General features: G+C 41.3%; 1 long non-coding RNA gene across 5 annotated transcripts in view; it reads right to left on the reverse strand.

Annotated features, from left to right (window-relative positions):
• The window catches only part of LOC310688755, a 133,767-nt gene that overhangs the window by 28,518 nt on the left and 85,883 nt on the right, over positions 1-19,366 (reverse strand). For 4 of the 5 annotated variants that reach the window (XR_014517145.1, XR_014517146.1, XR_014517147.1 and 1 more), the window contains one exon: positions 16,688-16,784. The exons of the other annotated variant lie outside the window; for it this stretch is intronic. This is a non-coding gene — a long non-coding RNA (uncharacterized lncRNA). Of the gene's footprint in view, positions 1-16,687; positions 16,785-19,366 lie in introns of those variants that run through there. 5 annotated transcript variants of the gene reach the window in all.

The raw sequence follows: 19,366 nt of genomic DNA on the forward strand, positions 1-19,366 counted from the left end.
GCAGTACCAGGCATGAGACAACTATGTCATTGGGAGTGGGTGGGTGGGTGGGAGTAGTTTGACATCCCGCAGGGTGAGAGACTGCTGTGGTGTAAAATTGGGCCCCTCCCAGGTGAGAGATGGAAAAGGAACATCAGATAGTCTGGTGGTGATGAGGTACAAGCCAATTAGTGCTTCAGAAATGGAAAGTATTTTATACATGTATGCTAGGCAGGGGTCCTTCCTAGGCAATTGGTGAGTCGATGGAAAGAATGTTTGATGTAGTGAATGATTATAGTGGTCATGTTGAAGAGTGTGTGAGATTGGGTGAGTGGTTGTTACGATAATGTGTGCTACAATTGTTTGAATTCTATATTATGCAGGCAACTCCCCATTTACGCAGGGGCTATGTTCCGAGGTACCACACGTTTAAGTGAAATCATGTATATCTGAAACACCATCGGAAAAGCCTGCAAACATACTATAAACCTCTGGAATCCCAAGAAAAACACTCTAAAAAACCAGCAGCACTTAGCAGATGCCAAACTCTGCCAAATTCCACCACATTCACTCCTGCCAAACCTCCTTGCTCAAACTCCAACTCTCCATAGGCTTCAACCGTCAGTGCAAAGGCTCGTGGGATTGCTAAGTGCTGTTTTTGCACCTTTTCTGTCCATTCTCAGCTCTTTTAGGGCATTTTTAGCCATTTTTAAAGTAACTTCCAGGTTCCGTTCAGTGCACATATGCGTGGTCACACAACAATTGGACGTGCATAAATTGGTTGTTGCCCATATTGCTTTTTTAATGCTCTCTGGTTGTATTTGTATTAATATTATTTATATGTAGGGTATTGTGTACACATTTGTCCTCGTATGTAAATTATTTGACATGATTTTTATTGTGTGTGTATGTGTAGTATTTATCTGTTGTAAACTGCTTATAATGCTAAGTGGTCTATAAATGGGAAATAACAAATAAAAATAAATAACCCACATCCCACTGAAATTAAATATTTGGGTTATGTTATGTCTCAGCAATGAATTCTCAGCACATCAAAGCTCACCAGGTTGGCCTCAGAAATGAGTTCTCATCTCAGAAGAAGAAACAAACATTACAAGGTACCAAACTCATCTGCCCCTTAGATTAAGATTTGGTTTAGAGAAGAATTCCTAGCTTCCTTCCTGCTCTTCACAACTTTGCTTCCCAATGGCATCATCAGTCCACAGGAAGAGGGAAGGAGAGAGGTCTGTCCCTTCCTTTCATTTTCCACTGCCCTCAGTGTGAAAACTTTGTTGATCCTAGGGAGATATACTTCCAAGAACTCCTGGAATGGCAGATAGGGTGCTGAAGCTGAGAGCCACTTGATGGATTCAGGGCTGGTGGTGCATAGCTATACTTTTCAGCAGCCTTGGTTTTTTTTTTAGCTATTAGATTTATTGTTTGTGACCTCAGAGTATATTGCTTTTTTTGGCCTAGAATTTGTACTGGATGTGTCCACATATCATCTGTGCAAGGTGATGAAGCTGATCTTTCTTTCTTTCTTTCTTTCTTTCTTTCTTTCTTTCTTTCTTTCTTTCTTTCTTTCTTTCTAATTTTTATTATTTTTTTACCCAAAAGTTGACATTATTCAACTCACTTTCAACAGTGATCTCTTGAATGTGTATATGCAGAAGACAGCAATAGCAGGAATCTAGTCATTCCAAGAGTGCAGCATGGCAGATGGTTTTTACCAAGAAGAAAATAAAATAAATGAGAATTTAAAAAACAACAACACATACGGTATATACCTGGGGGGGGGGGTATCCAGGATACACAGAAATGACCCAAAAAGAGACATTTCGTCTGGAATTACTAAATGGTACCTCTTGTAAAGAGATCCTGAATTTAAGATTTTGATCCAGAATTTAAGGATGGAGGAGAAATTTGAAAATATTTGGATTTAAAGGCAAACCTACCTAATTCACATTTTCTGAAATTTCTTCTTCTTTGGCGATCACTTGTAGCCGAGTAAGATTGTCTTCCATAAACACAGTTTTAACAATGAGTCCGTAAGTGACTGTGGAGGCCAATTCTGGACCCACATGTCCTTCCACAGTGGGGACATTGGTTCCCGGGTGGGAGTTGATTACAGTGTGGATTTGCCATGCGTGCCTTCCTCTTAGCATGTTTCTCCCTTGCGTTCTGAGTTTGATTGTCTTCAAAGTCCATGACACCTTTGGTAAAGGCTGTTCTCCAACTGGAGTGCTCGCAGGCCAGTGTATCCCAGTTGTCGGTGTTTAAACTACATTTTTTTAGATTTGCCTTGAGACAGTCTTTAAACTTATTTTGTTGACCAACATTACGCTTTCAATTTTTAAGTTCAAAATAGAGTAGTTGCTTTGGAAGACGATAATCAGGCATCCGCACAACATGACCAGCCCAACGAAGTTGATGTTGAAGAATCATTGCTTCAACACTGGTGATTTTTGCTTCATCCAGTACACTGATATTAGTTCTCCTGTCTTCCCAAGTGATGTGTAAAATTTTTCAGAGACACCGTTGATGGACTCTTTTGAGAAGCTGGCGATGGCGTTTGTAAGTGGTCCATGTTTCACAAGCATACAGTAAGGTTGGTAGTACAATAGCTTTGTAAGCAAGCATTTTGGTTTCCGTGTGAATGTCCTAGTCTTCAAACACTCTGCATTTCAATCGGAAGAAAGCCGCACTTGCAGAACTCAGGCAATGCTGGATTTTGGCATCAATGTTGACCCTTGTGGAAAGATAACTGCCAAGGTAGGAGAAGTGATCAACCTTTTCCAACATTACACCACTTTGGTTTTTTTGATGTTGAGTGACAGGCCAAGCTTTTGTAAGCTTCTGCGAAGATATTTAGGATGGTTTGGAGGTCATCCTCTGAGCATGCACACACTACGTTGTCATCAGCATACTGAAGCTCTATGACAGAAGTTATGGTAACCTTACGCTTTGCTTTCAGCCTGCTCAGATTTAAGAGCTTTCCATCTGTTCGATATATGATTTCTACCCCAGTGGGGAGTTTCCCTTCGACAAAATGTAGAATCATGGCAATGAAAATAATGAATAGAGTTGGGGCAATAAAACAACCCTGTTTAACACCTGATCCCACTGTGAATGGTTCACTTTGAGAGCCATTGTTATCTGCGATTGTTGCTGGTATATTATCATGGAGGAGCTGAATGATGTTTACAAATTTATCTGGGCAGCCAATTTTCAGAAGGACAGTCCACAGGGCATTACAACTTACAGTGCCAAAAGCCTTAGTCAGGTTGATAAATGCCATATACAGGGGTTGGTTTTGCTCACTGCATTTTTCCTGAAGCTGTCGAGTGGTGAAAATCATGTCCACTGTCCCCCTAGAAGGCCGAAAACCATATTGGGATTCAGGAAGGGTCACCTCAGATATTGTTAAGAGACGGTTTGCTAAGATCCTTGCAAAAATTCTGCTGGCTGCAGCTAATAGAGAGATGCCTCAATAGTTTCCACAATCAGTTCTCTCACCTTTTAAAAAGAGATTGATAATTTTGGCATCCCTAAAGTCTGCTGGGATCGTATTAATCGGTGATCTGTCCAGCAGTTGTTGGCGCTTGTCATAGTTCTGGTAAGGAGCACATCACGTCAATCTTTAGCACAGACAATAACATAGTCTAAGAAGTGCCAGTACTTTGACCGAGGATGCCTCCATGAAGTTTTTAATTTGAAAGCCTGTGTTGGCAATAACAAGGTTATTCCTTTGAAATTTGCACTTTCTGAATTTTCCAATAAAGTTTCCCAGATAAGTAATGTGGACAAAAATGACACTAAAGTGAAATGTGCATATAAATGCATAGATTGTTGAAAACAATGTGCAAAATGTTGAAAATAACATAGAGCAGTGATTCAGAATGTGTTACTTTGGGAGTAAGGGATGATATCTAAGAATTTTTGTTGGGGTGAACTTACCAGTGGAAGTTGGGCAAAAGGGGCACTGCCAGTCCCCACCTGCCTACCTTCTTACATACACCAGGGAAAGGCACTGGCTGTCACTTCGCTGCCACTCATCTATCTCACTATTGCTGATGTAGCAGGGAGACGGGTGGGACTAAAATAAGGAGGCCCTGCCTGCCATTGGCCTGGGTTCCACCCACTGTTAGTCTCCTGGCCTTCCACCTTGCCTGCCTCAATCTACACCAGTCACCAGTGATCTTACCATTAAGGCAAAGTACTGGAGGGTTTTTTTTTTGTTTTAAACTTCTTTGCTTTTTTGTTAGCAGCCCATTCACATTCTTCATTTAAAAAAAAAATGTATCCATGGGACTCTTGCTACATTCTAAGCAGTATTCAACTAACTTTCTGCTTGCACAGAACAAGGCCCTCTAGCGCAACAGGACTTTTCTGCTCTGGAGAGTTGGGAGAAGCTCTGAAACTCACAAGTAAGGAGGGGGCACAGAACCCCATTGCCCAAGTGCAAGTCCTATTTAGCACTATGTTGAATAAAGTGTTCACTTCAGAGATGCACAATGGACACACAAAAAATGCATCTTTCCCGAATTGGGTGAAGCTAAACTCTTAAAAGCACAATGGCCTTTTTGATGCTTTAAGTCCAAAAGGTCTGTGGTCCACTGTGCTGTAACAGTGTACCCTCATAATATCCTTCAGGGACTGAAGGAACTGAACAAATTACTCTTAAGTTTAATGACATACCTTATAACCCAGTTCTTCTATTAAAAACGTTTAAGATGGTTCAATTACTTAAATGGCAAGGGAGGATGAGGCATGATGACTACCTAATTTCAAGATAAGTATTGCGTTCCGAAAATGGAAACCCCAAATGATGCCACCCCAATTCTGAGCACTAGATTTGTGCTGCTCTGGAAAAAGTTTCTTTGCAGATACCATAGAAGGTAGGGTTTCTTTCTTTCTTTCTTTCTTTCTTTCTTTCTTTCTTTCTTTCTTTCTTTCTTTCTTTCTTTGTTTTAAAAAAGGCCTACAGCAAAGTTCCATGGTGCTGAAGGAACTTGCACTTGCACAAGTTTGTTTTCTGTTGGTATGTTGGGGTGCAGCTTAATGTAGATCTGTTTTGCACATTCCAGGTTCAATTCTTGGAATTTCCAGCTAGGGTTGGGAATATCCCATTTTTGAAACCCCAGAGAGCTGTTGTCAGTCAGTGCGGACAGTACCGAGCTATCTGGAACAATGGTTCTGACTCAGAGATGGTGACTGGCCCAAGGTCACCCATTGAGCTTCAAGACTGAGTGGGATTCGAACCCTTCTTTCCCAGGTACAACACTCTAACCATTATACCATTAAGTTTTATAGATATTTGTAGACTGATTTTATGGTATCTTCTATATTGCCATCTTGTTATATTTTATGAAAGAGTGCATTTTATTTACAAACAAACAAACAAGACGATGGAGTGCAGAAACATTTGAAGGCATTGAAACTCTTCCTCAACCTGGATGCTAAGCATTTTTAATTTTTTTTTAAAGGGAGGGTAGGAGAGAATACAATGAAGCAGAGCATCATAAGCAAATCCTTTTCTGCAGTTTGGAAATAGTCTTAAAAATGGAATGGGGAAAGTGTTAAGGCAAATTTAATTAGGTTAGGTCATCCTAACCAGATCTCAGTTTTCATCAAAAGCTACAGAGAAAAGTGGCTGCTCTCCCTTCGAAATGATAAAGGCTAGTGGTTCTTCACGCAGCACATAGTTAAACTATGGCACCCACTCCCACAAATGCTGTGATGGATGACTTGAAAAGAGGATTAGACCAATTCATGAAGGCTAAGGTTATCAGTGGCTGCTAGCCATGAGGCTATGCTCTGCCTCTATGGCAGTGTTTCCCAACCTTGGGCCTCCAGCTGTTTTCGAACTACAATTCCCATCATCCCTGACCACTGGTCTTGCTGGCTGAGGATTATGGGAGTTGTAGTCCAAAAACAGCTGGAGGCCCAAGGTTGGGAAATTCTGCTCTATGGTATCAGTTGCTGGGATCACAGGTAGGGGCAGTGCTGTTGTGCTCAGCTTTTGTTTGTGGGCTTTCCAATGACATTTTATTTGCCCCTGTGAAAGCAGCAGAGATACTATATTCTTCATTACTCCATTCTGTCCAATCAAAACACAAAAGGCTCTTGTCAGACAAAGAGAAAATCATGGTAGCCTTATATTATCAAAGGTGGAGGCTACTTTTAGCTGGTGCACCAGGTATAAAAGTCTATAGAAGACAAATTGAGTGGTGTTACCTAGTGGTTTGGGAGCATGCTACTTCTCACCCATTAGTGGGTGGGAGAAGGTATGGTCATCCAATGCTAGACTCCTCCACTCAGATGGCTAAATGTGGGATTCTCCTAAGGAGGGACAAACCCCACAAGTAACTGTGTTGTTCAATTAGGATACCCTTTTAAATGCTTGGTACTCAGCCTGATAAAAACTCTTGATTACTTTTGCTCACTTTTTGTGACTTGTTAATTGTTCCTAATCCAAGTATTATCGTAGTTGCTTTTGGAATTTTCTCACCCAGTCACCAAAAGGGCTGCTAGCATTTTCTATCTGCTTTAGTAATATTCCAGTAACATTGTACAGAATGGAACATTAGGAAGCTCCACAGGGTGTCTGAAAAGGTATCGCACCAAAGGCAGCAAGCATTTTTTCACACAATCCTTGTACGTCATTTAGCATTAAAGGAATTAAATTGGGAAGGGATGATGTGATTAGGGCCCAGAAGGGGAAATCCTTTAAAGTCCAGAGCAGATTTTAATAAATTAGGACTATCCAATTTATGACATTGCAGCACTCGTTTTTAAGAAATTCTGTCACATCCACAAGTGAAGCTTCTCCAGTTGATGGAGCCAGAGTCCTGCTGTTTTCTAACTACCAGAAAAGCAAAAGTGTGGGATTGTGCCTTCAGAACCATTGTGAAACCAAAGAATCTCATTAGTTTCTAAAACAAGAGTTCATTAGATCTAAAACAACTAATTTCAGCAGTGGTCTCCTAAAGTTTGAGGGCCATTTTTCCTCAGGAATGGCAGCAACTAGGAATGAGCTGTCAGACGAGCTTTACAGAATTTTGTCTTCTAGGAGACTGCATGGCTGCTTAGGTCTTTCACACCTTGTCAACAATTTCCTTCCTTTTGTCTCCTTAAAGCAATATGTTCCTATCTCCTCATGTTTGCTATGGAAAAATGGTGAGGGAATCTAGAGAACTGATTTTGTTCTGAGTCCAGCACAGACTCACTATCATCTCTGAAGTCCTCAATGGCTTTGCTTACATATATCACCACCCTAATAGAATCATATATTCCAGCTTTTGCACTTCCTTCCTCCATCTCTACCTTCCTCCATCTCTATTGTCCAAACTTCTATTGCTCTTTCATTACACATTCTTCCTTGCCATACCCCCTCTCCAAGAATGCCACCTAGAAAACCTGTGAGATGCCACCACCATCTCCTTTCAAATTCTTCCTACCTTTTCTGTGAAACCTTGGCCTAACTCTTTTGCCATCATTCCATATTTGTGTGACTGCTCTCCTATTCCTTCTTTGTTATCCTCACTTCCTCCTCTTCCTTTCCTTCTGATGTGTTGTAGACTGTAAGTACTTCAGGGCCAAGATACCCATTTCTGTTACTCTGTAAAGCACTATGCATACTGCAGAATAAAAGCTACAACAGATAGCAGTAATAGCTGTTCCCCTACTTGGCACTCCTTTCCTTTCTCCCCACAGAGGACTCCTAGACTTGCTCTATTTTATGTAAGGTACTTCTAACCCGCCCTTCACCATTAAGTGATGTGCTAAAACCAACAATAAAATCAATTTAAGTCTGTAAACTGTTTATTATTGTTGTTGTCATTAAAGGTTTCTATTGATTTATTGGTTTGTTTGTTGCTCATATAGGATATTCTGTTTTTTAATGTTTGATGCTCTGTTGTGTTTTTATATATGTTGTAAGCCGTCCAGAGTGGCAGGGGAAACCCAGATTAAAAAATTATTATTATTTATTTTTATTCCTTGATACCTACTGTCTTTAGCCTGCAGCTGAAAGTTGATAAGTTGAAAGGTATCTATTAAAAATTCATGTCCATTAATAAAAAGGTCAACCTTCTTGTTATTTCCTCCTGAACTTGATCTGCCTTTTTGATGAAGCAGAAATTGTATTGTATACCTGCAATGAGTGAAACATTAGGTATTTCAAATATGGGGAATGTTTAAACAAAAACAAATACACCAAGGAACATAACAGCTAAATTTGCAGGTGCTATTGTTTTCCTCCCTTCATTGTCTAATGGGGTTAATGACCTGGGCTGTTTCTCTTCCCCAAGCCTGGAAATACGCCTAAAAAAAATGACTTGCAAAAAGTTGAAGTACAATTCCTCAGATCTCCTGATTTTGACAGACAATGACTCTGCCATAGAATCAAAGCACTTCCTATCACAATAAATGTAGAAGCATGATTCTCTGGAGGTGTCCTTGGGGCACTGTGTACGTGTGCTTGTGTGTATATGTGTCAGAGAAAGAGGCAAAAGAAAAAGCAATACTGTATAGCATCCAGCACATAGAAGATTTGGCTTTACTGCAAATACAGCTGTGCCAGGGGACCCAGTTGCAACATAGTCTCATTGTGCTGTGCAGATGGTACCTTGACCTTTGAGTCTGGCTATACAATGCAGCCAAGGTTCCATCGATGCAACAAAATAAAACCATGTTTTAACTTGTTCAAGGGACAACCCGGTTGTCGAAGCGCGTTTCCTTGACAAGCACCTTCTTTTTAACACTAGCTAGCCTTTACAAAGCTGGTTATTCTATTATCTGCTAAAGCAAATTGTTGTTGGTGTTATAAAAGTCTCATCTATTCCCATCCTGTAACCTCTGTTGTGCAAAAGGAAACCATTTGCCAGTGGCAACAGCTGTAATTCATTCTTTTCAAGTTATCCTATTATGGATTGTTAAATAATGTAGTTTTCAATAAAGCCACAGCTGGAAATTTTGCTTCCACAATGAGCAGAAGAAGAGCTCTGCTGGAATGGACCAAGCATCTATGCCTGTAAGTCCAAGATTCTGCTTCTAAAAGTGGACAGATAGATGTTTATGGGAAACCCATCGAAGGGCATGAAACCTACTCTTTGGTATCATATAGCAATCATGCCTGAGCATCAAGTGACACTAGCAACAAAATGTAGTACTATATCTGAACCCTAACATGAGGGTTTTCTGTTCAGGGGGTCAGCCAGCCTGGAACAGGAGCCTTGCAGTACTATTCAGGCCTCCTGAGATGAATTCATTTTTCTTTCCCATCCTCACTAAGGCCTCCCACTCTCTATGCTATACCACCTCAGCCAGAGGGTTTAGGTTTGGGGCTGGCGGCCAGTTCTGAATTTGCACATTTGATTGCTGTACAGTGGCAAGGGAGATGCTCTGGTGATTGGAGAAGAAAGAGAAAAGAGGTATGAATGAATGTTGCCATAGAGCACAGGGAGGAGAGGGATTCTTTTCTTTTTTCTAAATGCAGAAACAATACATCTCATGGCCCATGTGCCCCAACCTAATCCACCAGCCAGGGGTAAGGGAACCTTGTAAGCCCAAGGACCACATTTCCTTGTGGGCAATCCACATGCCAGTGATGGGCATGGCTAAAGGCAAACGTTGTGGGCAATGGAGGTGATTCTTACCCATGGGTAGGCAAACTAAGGCCCTGGGGCTGGATCCGGCCCAATCGCCTTCTCAATCCAGACCGCGGACGGTCCGGGAATCAGTGTGTTTTTACATGAGTAGAATGTCTCCTTTTATTTAAAATGCATCTCTGGGTTATTTGTGGGGCATAGGAATTTGTTCATCCCCCCCCCAAAAAAAATATTGTCCGGCCCCCCACAAGGTTTGAGGAACAGTGGACCGGTCCCCTGCTGAAAAAGTTTGCTGACCTCTGTACTTACCTTTGTACCATAGGCTACATTCCAGCCAAGCCCACACTCAGAGAGGCAAACAACCTCTTCCATTCAACTAAGCAAGAGCCCTTACCACAGTTTAATGACATAGTCTAGACAGACCAAAGGACCTGAGGAGGGTAGCAGCAGGGCTGGGGGTGGCTTCTGAATGGGGCAAATATATTTCTCGTGTCTGGGGTGCAAATGTGACCCAGTGGTTTTCTTTTCTCCTTCTGGGCTAGGGACATGTGTGCCTATATATTTCCCCTCAGGGGTGAAAATGCTTTGAAGTGATGGATTTTGAGGAAAACAACAACTGGAAAAGGAAGGATTAAGGGGTCTCCCCCCTTTTCTGCTCAAACTCAGCTTCCCCAATGTTATTTTGTGTGTGTGTGTGTGTGTGTGTGTGTGTGTGTTTCTAAAAATGTAACTGTGTACCCATTTATGCACAGCTTTGTTCCAGGCAGTTTCCTTGGCGCACTTTAAACCTTCATAAGGACCCAAATCAAAGAGTAATTCGGTCTGTTCTCAATGCAGATCAATGCTGAATAAACAAATAAATCCTGGTTTCTGGACCTTTTATTTCTCTGATGAAGGCATCAACCTGCAAATAACTTTCTGTTCTGTCTTGGGGCATGCTGTTGACAGCCTAAAACATAGCCTATAACTGATAAAAGAAGAACGCAAAAGGCGAAGCCAGACTAGATGGGACAGAGGTAGCGCCATTTGTGGGATCTGCTCCATTCATATGGTGTGTGTCTTATTTTGAGCCATACTCTCCCTGTACCCTTTGTGCTTCCCACAAAGTTTTTTCTTCTAATATCAGAGCTCAGCTAAAGGGTGGGAGGAGAAAACACCTGAGGAGACAGTACCTGTGGAGAACTAAGCCAGAAGCATGGGAGATTTTAGCACACCCCGTCCAAGCACCTCATTTCCCTTTTATATATGGTTGAGACGAACCATGGTTTAATCAGACAAGTCTGCTGCCACCACTTCTAGTTTGGCCTTCACACACCAGCCAATATCTTGGCCAAAGGCATCACCACACTGAAAGGATTTTGAAATGACACAATTTGGCCTCCAGGAATTTCAGGCAAATCAACCATGAAAGTAAGCATGACTCCTGCTATTTATAAGTAGAAGACTTCAGAAGGTATTTGCACAATTTCTCATCTATTAGCCATGATGTCTATGCTCTGCCTCCATGGTTGGAGACAAGAATGCTTCGGAATACCAGTTGCTGGAAACCTCAGGTAGGGAGGGTGCTGTTTTGCTCAGGTCCTGCTTAAGAGGAAGATGTAGGTTAACCAATTTGGCTTTGGTACATTTAGAAGACACCTGCACAACCTTTTACCAACAGGATTATTTATACAAATCAATGGCTTGCAATTGGGTCTTTACAGCATCATTCTTAAGATTTACCCCAATTCAGCAAAAGCAACACATGCACATCGGAGCTGAAACATGCACATTATCTACTGGACTGGAAGTCATGCATGGGAAGAACTGCCACATTAGGCCTGGTTCTGGGTCTCACATTGTTGTGTCCATTTCTCTTTAGTGGATCAGGAGCTCAACTTACAGCCCCAGCTGGATGCTTGGCACTGTACACTTTGAGAACAGTCACTTTTGTAGGGTGGCATGGATTCCAACTCACACCACATTCGAGCAAACAGTTGGTGCTGTTAAACCTAGAAGCATTGATTGACAGGAGAGTATGTACAGGGGTGTGCTGTAGCACTAGAATGTGACCATTGTCTTTTTCAGATTAATGTTCTTCAGTGGGAATAAAAAAATCAATCACATAAGTGGTTTGGAAAAAAATGTACAAAGATGAGTCTAGGTTTATTGTTATTGCACCCTCCACCACCTTCAACTCCCAATATGTTACAGACTCCCTTTACAATCAGGAGAGAAAAATGTTGGAGGGTAGGGATAGTTGATAGTACTGTGACTAGGAATGGGAGGATCTGCCAAGTTTGCTTCTCTCGGTTTCTCATTTTTTCTAGTCATAAATTCAGTTCTTTACATTCTGGGAGCACATGAAAAATTTTCAGCATTTTAATTCAAATTCCTCCTAATAAACATATTTTTGTATGAACCTTTTGTGAATGTACACATTTTTGTTCTGGTTCTGGGTCTCACATTGTTGTGTCCATTTCTCTTTAGTGGATCAGGAGCTCAACTTACAGCCCCAGCTGGATGCTTGGCACTGTACACTTTGAGAACAGTCACTTTTGTAGGGTGGCATGGATTCCAACTCACACCACATTCGAGCAAACAGTTGGTGCTGTTAAACCTAGAAACATTGATTGACAGGAGAGTATGTACAGGGGTGTGCTGTAGCACTAGAATGTGACCATTGTCTTTTTCAGATTAATGTTCTTCAGTGGGAATAAAAAAATCAATCACATAAGTGGTTTGGAAAAAAATGTACAAAGATGAGTCTAGGTTTATTGTTATTGCACCCTCCACCACCTTCAACTCCCAATATGTTACAGACTCCCTTTACAATCAGGAGAGAAAAATGTTGGAGGGTAGGGATAGTTGATAGTACTGTGACTAGGAATGGGAGGATCTGCCAAGTTTGCTTCTCTCGGTTTCTCATTTTTTCTAGTCATAAATTCAGTTCTTTACATTCTGGGAGCACATGAAAAATTTTCAGCATTTTAATTCAAATTCCTCCTAATAAACATATTTTTGTATGAACCTTTTGTGAATGTACACATTTTTGTAAGCAATTTCTCCACATATAATGATTTTTTGTGAATATAATCATATTTACACTACACACACACACATTTTTGTAAACCTTATTCGGTTGGAGAACTGTCTCATAAAATTTAGATAAATGCCAATTTCAAAAGACTGCTGGGTGTTTCAGGTCTCGTACTTTTTCAGAAAGCGTGAATTCAATAGATGGCCTACAAATGCAAACTGAATCAACTTTATCCTCCTTTCCTAGTACTGGTGGTACCAAACAACAATGGAACAAACTATCTGTAGGGTTGCAAGAAAGCAGAAGGCTGGCAATACTGCTTTCTCCCCTCCTTTTTTCCCCAACAGCCAAATGTTCTCTTTGGTCTGTGAGTAATGGAAGAACTATCAGTAAACAGTAGCACATGTTTGGCTTGAAAACAGTTGTCAGGCTCTGATATAAAGTTTAGAACAAATTTATTTCATGCTAGGGGAAGATTGGAGGCCTCATAAAATTCTTTGGTTTCAACCCAATGAAATAAGGTTAGCAAAATACATAAACTCTGATACAGCAGGGTGAAGCATGCCTTCCATCAACTGCAATTCACCAGTGGCTTTCCATGAGATATGCCACTGCAGCTTGGTTGCTTGACACTGGTTTCAACCAGTGTTGCATCCTTACAGCTTCTCTTCCTCCTCGCCTCCTGCCCCCACTTCTTCATGCTGTATGCCAGGCTAGGGGATTGAGATTTACTGATTGCAACCATCAGTGCTCAGTACTGATGTTTCAGCAGAATCTGCAGCAAGCCACTTGAATGATAAAGACTGTGTTAGCAAGCACCAGCCTGAGACAGAAATGCACACTTGTAGAATTAAAAACAAAACCAAACCACCAGCAGATGAGCAGCAAAAGTGGGGGCGGGGGCGGTGGAATCAGCTTTGATGATGACTGGCCTGTATCATAGGGAGGAAAAAGCACCAGGCAGAAACACCATTTTGCCCCCACTCCTCCATTCTCTTATATTTCATACACCATTGATGTGATGCTGAACAAGTGCTATTAATCAAGCGGTCTGTAATTCATTAGGCACCACGGTCTACTTGAAATGTGATATTGTTCAAAGCTTCTGTAACTGATTGGGAAGAAAGTAAGCCAAGATGAATTAGTGACTGCATTTTTAAAATCAAGGGCAAACATTAATAGGGAATAGTCATTTACTTCCTGTAAACTCCCATGATAATAGGAATAATATATACAGGGCCAGCCCACCCACCTCTTCCCACTGTAGCTCCTGGTGTGATTCCCCAATCTGCTTTAGAGGGTTGAGAGACCCTCTGGAGCAGATTTGCAGGGCGTAGGCAACTGCAAGAAAATGAGAAAAGGGGGAAACTGCTTGTGCAACACTGGATAAGTCTTATGAATCTCCTCTACTGCAAAAAAATCTAAGAGAAAGAAATAGAGTTTTCCATAGACAGTGAATATGAATTCACACATATCCTCAGTTGTTCTGAGTTTTTATTGGTTTTCTTTTTGTTGTGTTTTTATCAGTCTGTATTCTGCTCTATGTGCTAGAGAAGAAACAAATGTACTGCAAATATACCAAATGTACTGCTAATACCAGTTGGTACCTGACACCCAGAAAGTTGGAAAATGTATAAAAAGGGATCCAAATTGTGCTGGAAGTGTTAAGAGGTTGAAGGAACCTTCATGCACATGTGGTGAATATGTAAACAAGCCAAAATTATTGGGAAACGATCTATGTAGAGCTAAAAAAGATCTTAAAATTTACGTTTCCCCCCAAACCCGAGACCTTCCTACTAGGCTTAACATATGATGATATCCCCAAGAAGGCACACTGTCCCTTCTTATATGCAACTGTAGCAGCCAGAATAATATATGCCAAAAAATGGGAGGAAAGAGAGACCTCAACTAAAGAACAATGGCAGAACGAATTTATAGAATACATGGAGCTAGCATATATGGCAGCGAAAATAAGAAACCAAATAAGAAAATAAGAAAGTGGAAATACCTGGGAGAGTACTTAAAGAGATATAATATTTAAATTAACTTACAGGTAGGAATAGAAGCATGAGCAGCAGTTACTAATAATAAGGTATGTTTATAGGACAAAACAGGGTAGAAGAAAAGGATATGCAGCAAAATAAGGTTTGAATCAGGTGCCATGGGGGGATGGACTGGGAAGTCCTGAGAGAAGTGATTTATTATGGAAAACGTATGATGTATATTCAAAAATCTGGAAAAATATATAAAGAAAAATAAATAGTTGGCATTAAGTGGCAAGTATTTATGGGCTATTTGAAAAGAACCAGGGCAGGAGGGAAGAGTCATCGTGTTACGTGGATTATCTTCCTTTATACCCACTTCTCAATGGGTAATGTAAGACACTGCACTTCTGGTTCTGATGACACAGTTAGTGTGTGTCCAACACAACTGATTGAGAAGCTGCCTTGAGGAAGTCCCTTTAAAATGAATGGCCATTGTACAAGAGCAATATCTCCACATATATGTCTGCATGCCCTGCTAAACATGAGATTCAGGGCCAGCATTACAGGTGAGTGAGCTGTGTTTTCAGTCTGGGTGCCAAGCTCAAGGGGGTGCCAGTGTCTTGGTGTGACCAAGGCAAGATACCTGAGAGGTAGGTCTGGGCCCTTATCATGGACATTGCTGGGAAAGCCTAGGAAAAGGGGAATCTGTCACACTGCTAAGTTTTGCAGACTTGTGCAAGGCCCATTGCTTGGCAATGCTGCTGACCACAGGGTGGGGTGCAGCTGAAGGCACTGTTAGCCCAGGGTGCTATTTACCTGATGAATGCCATTAAGTGGCCCATATCCATTAAAAGAAATCACATTTACATGCTGAGGCGGGTGCACAAATAACACTTCTTTTGGAAGCAGGGTGAGACCAGCTGCCATGTTGTCTGTCTCTGAAATACTTGCAGTCAGCTACCAGCTCCTTCCGTGTAATTCTGGACAGCCATGAATCTCAAGTGGCAGAAGAAAAGCTAAACATTTTGCTTCATGAAGAGGTTTCACAAGACATCTCAAAATGCATTTGACATCAGCCCTATTGAGAAATCTCTTTTGTTAGTGAGGAGGATTTAACTCGTCCTTTCTCTCAGGTTTGTGTGTTTAATTAGCTGACAGAACAGCGAAAACAGCAGGAGCCTGAAAGCTGAGGACTCTCTGCAACAGAAAATAAATGTGGAAGCACACGGATGATCTGAATGTGTCAAACACTGTTAAGGAACAAAAACAGGGTGGAATTTAACTGGAGACCTGCTTACCTTCTTCCCATGGGCATGTGGTTGGTGATGCTGAGACTAGATTGTGGATTAGAAGGTGGCCTTTGGCCTGGTCTAGCAGGGTTCTTCTTAGGACTGTTGCCTGACTATTGGAATGAGCTACAACAGCTTTTTGGTGCTTACTAAAAACATGCCTGGGCTCCTGGGCTTTTGCGGGTGCTTAATTTCCAATATAACATCCTTGGGGTTTTTAACTTCCATCTATATATTGCAATTTTCATGGTGATGTCTGTACTTTTCAAGTTGCTGTTTGACACCTTGGCATTGGATGTGAAAGGCTGTATAGAAATACTTTAATAAAATAAATAATAGAAATAAATGAAAAATTCTTTGTCAAATTACCCTCAAGGCAAAGGTGTAGTGCTATTCTTCAAGGAGTTTCGAGTAACTTCAAGAGAAAGGTATTTAAGCTGCAATCCTAATCAAGTTTACTCAGAAGTAAGTCCCACTGAATTAAGTGGGGTTTACTCCAAGGTATGTGGAGTTAGGACTACAGCCTCGGGCTGCTAACTACTGCTATGCATGCTTACCTGTGTAAAAGTCTCGTTGAACACAGTGTTTGTGTAGGACTGGATTGTCAGAGTGCCTTGGATTAGAATGTCGGTAGAGGATTGGAATGTCAGAGTGCATTACACACCCCATTCAACCTATCAGCAGAAATCTGATTGATTTCAATGGCTTCCTGGATCACAAATTCTGGGAGAAACCCCACCCATAGGAAAATGTGATGCAATCAAGTAATTCCACTTATCTTGCATTCTTGAGAGTATGTCCTATTGAACTCAATGTAGCTTACTTCTGAGTAGATAGGTATAGGATTGCATAGTTCTGTAGTTCCACTGCATTTCTCATTGTTAACAGACAAGGAAATGTTCTGGAGAAAAGGAGAGAGCGCAAACCAAAAACGCCATAATTAATGCTTGCCTATATGCATGGGGATAAAGGATTCCGAGCAGCTGGGCACTGAGCTATTCACAACTATGGCTTGAAAATGGTGTTCCCTTATACTGAGATAATACATTGGTCCATCTAGTTCAATATCATCTACGCAGGTTGGCAACGGCAGCCCAAGGTCTGAGGCAGGAACCTTTCCCCACTATACTTGGAGAGGCCAGGGACTGAACCTGGGACCTCTTTCATTCAAGGCAGATGATCTACCACAGAGCTATGGCCCTTCTGCTATGTGATCCTGCCCTTAATATCAGCTGGTGAGGTACTTTTCTGGGTTATTCTGCTGACTTATTCCTGCTGAGGTCTGGCAGGTGAATAGTGGCAAATGAGCATCTTTGTGGTGGCACTGTATTTGTGGAACTCCCTCTGCGGATTGGTGCACTTGGTGTGAACACATGTGCATTCGACACTAGGGATGGGTGAATCCTGTCATTTTCAGTTTTGTTCCACTTCTCATTTTTCCAGTTGTAACTTCAGATCTCCACATTTCCACATCAGTTTGCTTTCTTTTTTTAAAGTGCACATTTCTCCTGATTATGCACACCTTTGGAAAGCAATTTTTCTTACTATAATGCATTTTTGCAGACTTTACCCTAGCATATGCATTTTTATACACATTATTAGCAGGAGAAATGCATTGCAAAATTCAGAGAAGGGGCCATTGCAAAGCATGGCTGTATTTTGCTTTGTGTTTGCAGCTGCTGTTTTTATTTCCTTAGGTTCTTTCCACTGAAAATTTATCTGGATTTCTTTCCCTGTTACTTGTTCTGAAAATATAATAGCATCTCAAGAGGCCTTAACAGCTTGTACAAGTACCTTACTCTTTTTCTGTTGTCTGTTTCATCAATGTGTCACATGATCATATTTGAACTGTTATCTCTAGCCAGTCAAACTTTCTGTCTTTAAAAAAAAAATGGTGTGGGTGTATGAAGTGGTGGATCATCCAGTACTTCCAAAAGCCTGCTAGCTTGTTATGTCCAGGTGGGAGTGTGGCATTTTTCCTTTTGTCTTGCCTGGCGGATCTCCATCTTTCAGAATTACCCATCCCATTATAATCAGTGAGGCATGGGTATGAGCCTGGCGTTCATCTGGGGCTTTGGATCCAGCAGATAAAGGCTGCCTCTTTCCTGACTCTGCCCCCAAAATGCCCTGTTTTGAGACCTCACACTGACCATCACTGGCAGTAGATTCATTCATAGAGCCAGTGTGGTGTAGTGGTTAAGAGCGGTAGTCACGTAATCTGGGGAACCGGGTTCGTGTCTCCGCTCCTCCACATGCAGCTGCTGGGTGACCTTGGGCTAGTCACACTTCTCTGAAGTCTCTCAGCCCCACTCACCTCACAGAGTGTTTGTTGTGGGGGAGGAAGGGAAAGGAGAATGTTAGCCACTTTGAGACTCCTTCGGGTAGTGATAAAGTGGTATATCAAATCCAAACTCCTCCTCCTCCTCTTCTTCTTCTTCATTCCTTAAGAGATTTCCATGGGTATAGCAGAGAGTCTCTGAAGCAGACAATGGACACCGCTGCCCCATCCTAACTGCCTTTGTCCAGCAGATCTGGTGGGGTTAGGATTGTGCTCTCTAATAGGATCAGGACACCAATTTATTTTGTTGCTATCAAAGGTATTTCAAAGAGAATCTAGGTGCCTAAATGCCCTGTTGTTGGCCACTTTGGAGTTAAATATTTCTTCTAGAGGAGCAGAATAGCTAGCTGGATAATTCCCCCCACCCTGTTCCTTGCTGTTTGAATAATCAGCCAGCAATAAATTTACTGATCTAGAGAATTTGGCGCAAAGTGAAAGTACTGTAACTTAATGATATAAAATAACTCCTCCCTAGGAATTGAAGAAGAAAGCCTACACTTTCCTTACATTATCATACATTAGTAACAATCCCAAATAATTGTAATGTATGGAAATTGGGTTTCTTGACTAGAATAACCATCTCTTCGGCATGCAAGAGTAGTGGATAAATGCTTCATCGTCTCAAGTATTCATGGAAGAGGGACTTTTAGCAAGTGAATAAAAATATATCAATGTGAAACATGTTAACTCAGTGTAACAGTGTATAATTTAGCATTCACATTAAATGTGTGTTATAAAAGCATCATCAACTTTATTTTAGTTTTAACAGAGAAAATTAAATGCACAAATTGTGCTAATGTAATGGTGTAGCTCAGAAGTGTAACAGAGAAGTTGAAAAATCAGGATCATGCTCTGCCCCCACCCGCAACTCTGGCAACTTCTTCAGCAAATGCAATGGTTATTTTTGAGGGTTTAATTTAGCACTTAGCTTCATTCAAAAAGTCCCATTTTAGGTGCTTAAGTGAAGGGGATATGTGCTATGCACATTCAAATATTACATCAATGTTGGACCTAAGAACCATCTGCATTGTTAACATTGTAGGGGGGTTACACCCTTTGGGACTTTTCAGTTTAGGAAAAATGGTGAGTGAGGGGAGAACCCGACAGAGCTGCAGACAATTACGTATGGTGTGGAGAATATGAAT

Source organism: Podarcis liolepis, assembly GCF_965112155.1.
Source record: "Podarcis liolepis genome assembly, chromosome: 11".
Classification (NCBI taxonomy): Eukaryota; Metazoa; Chordata; class Lepidosauria; order Squamata; family Lacertidae; genus Podarcis; species Podarcis liolepis.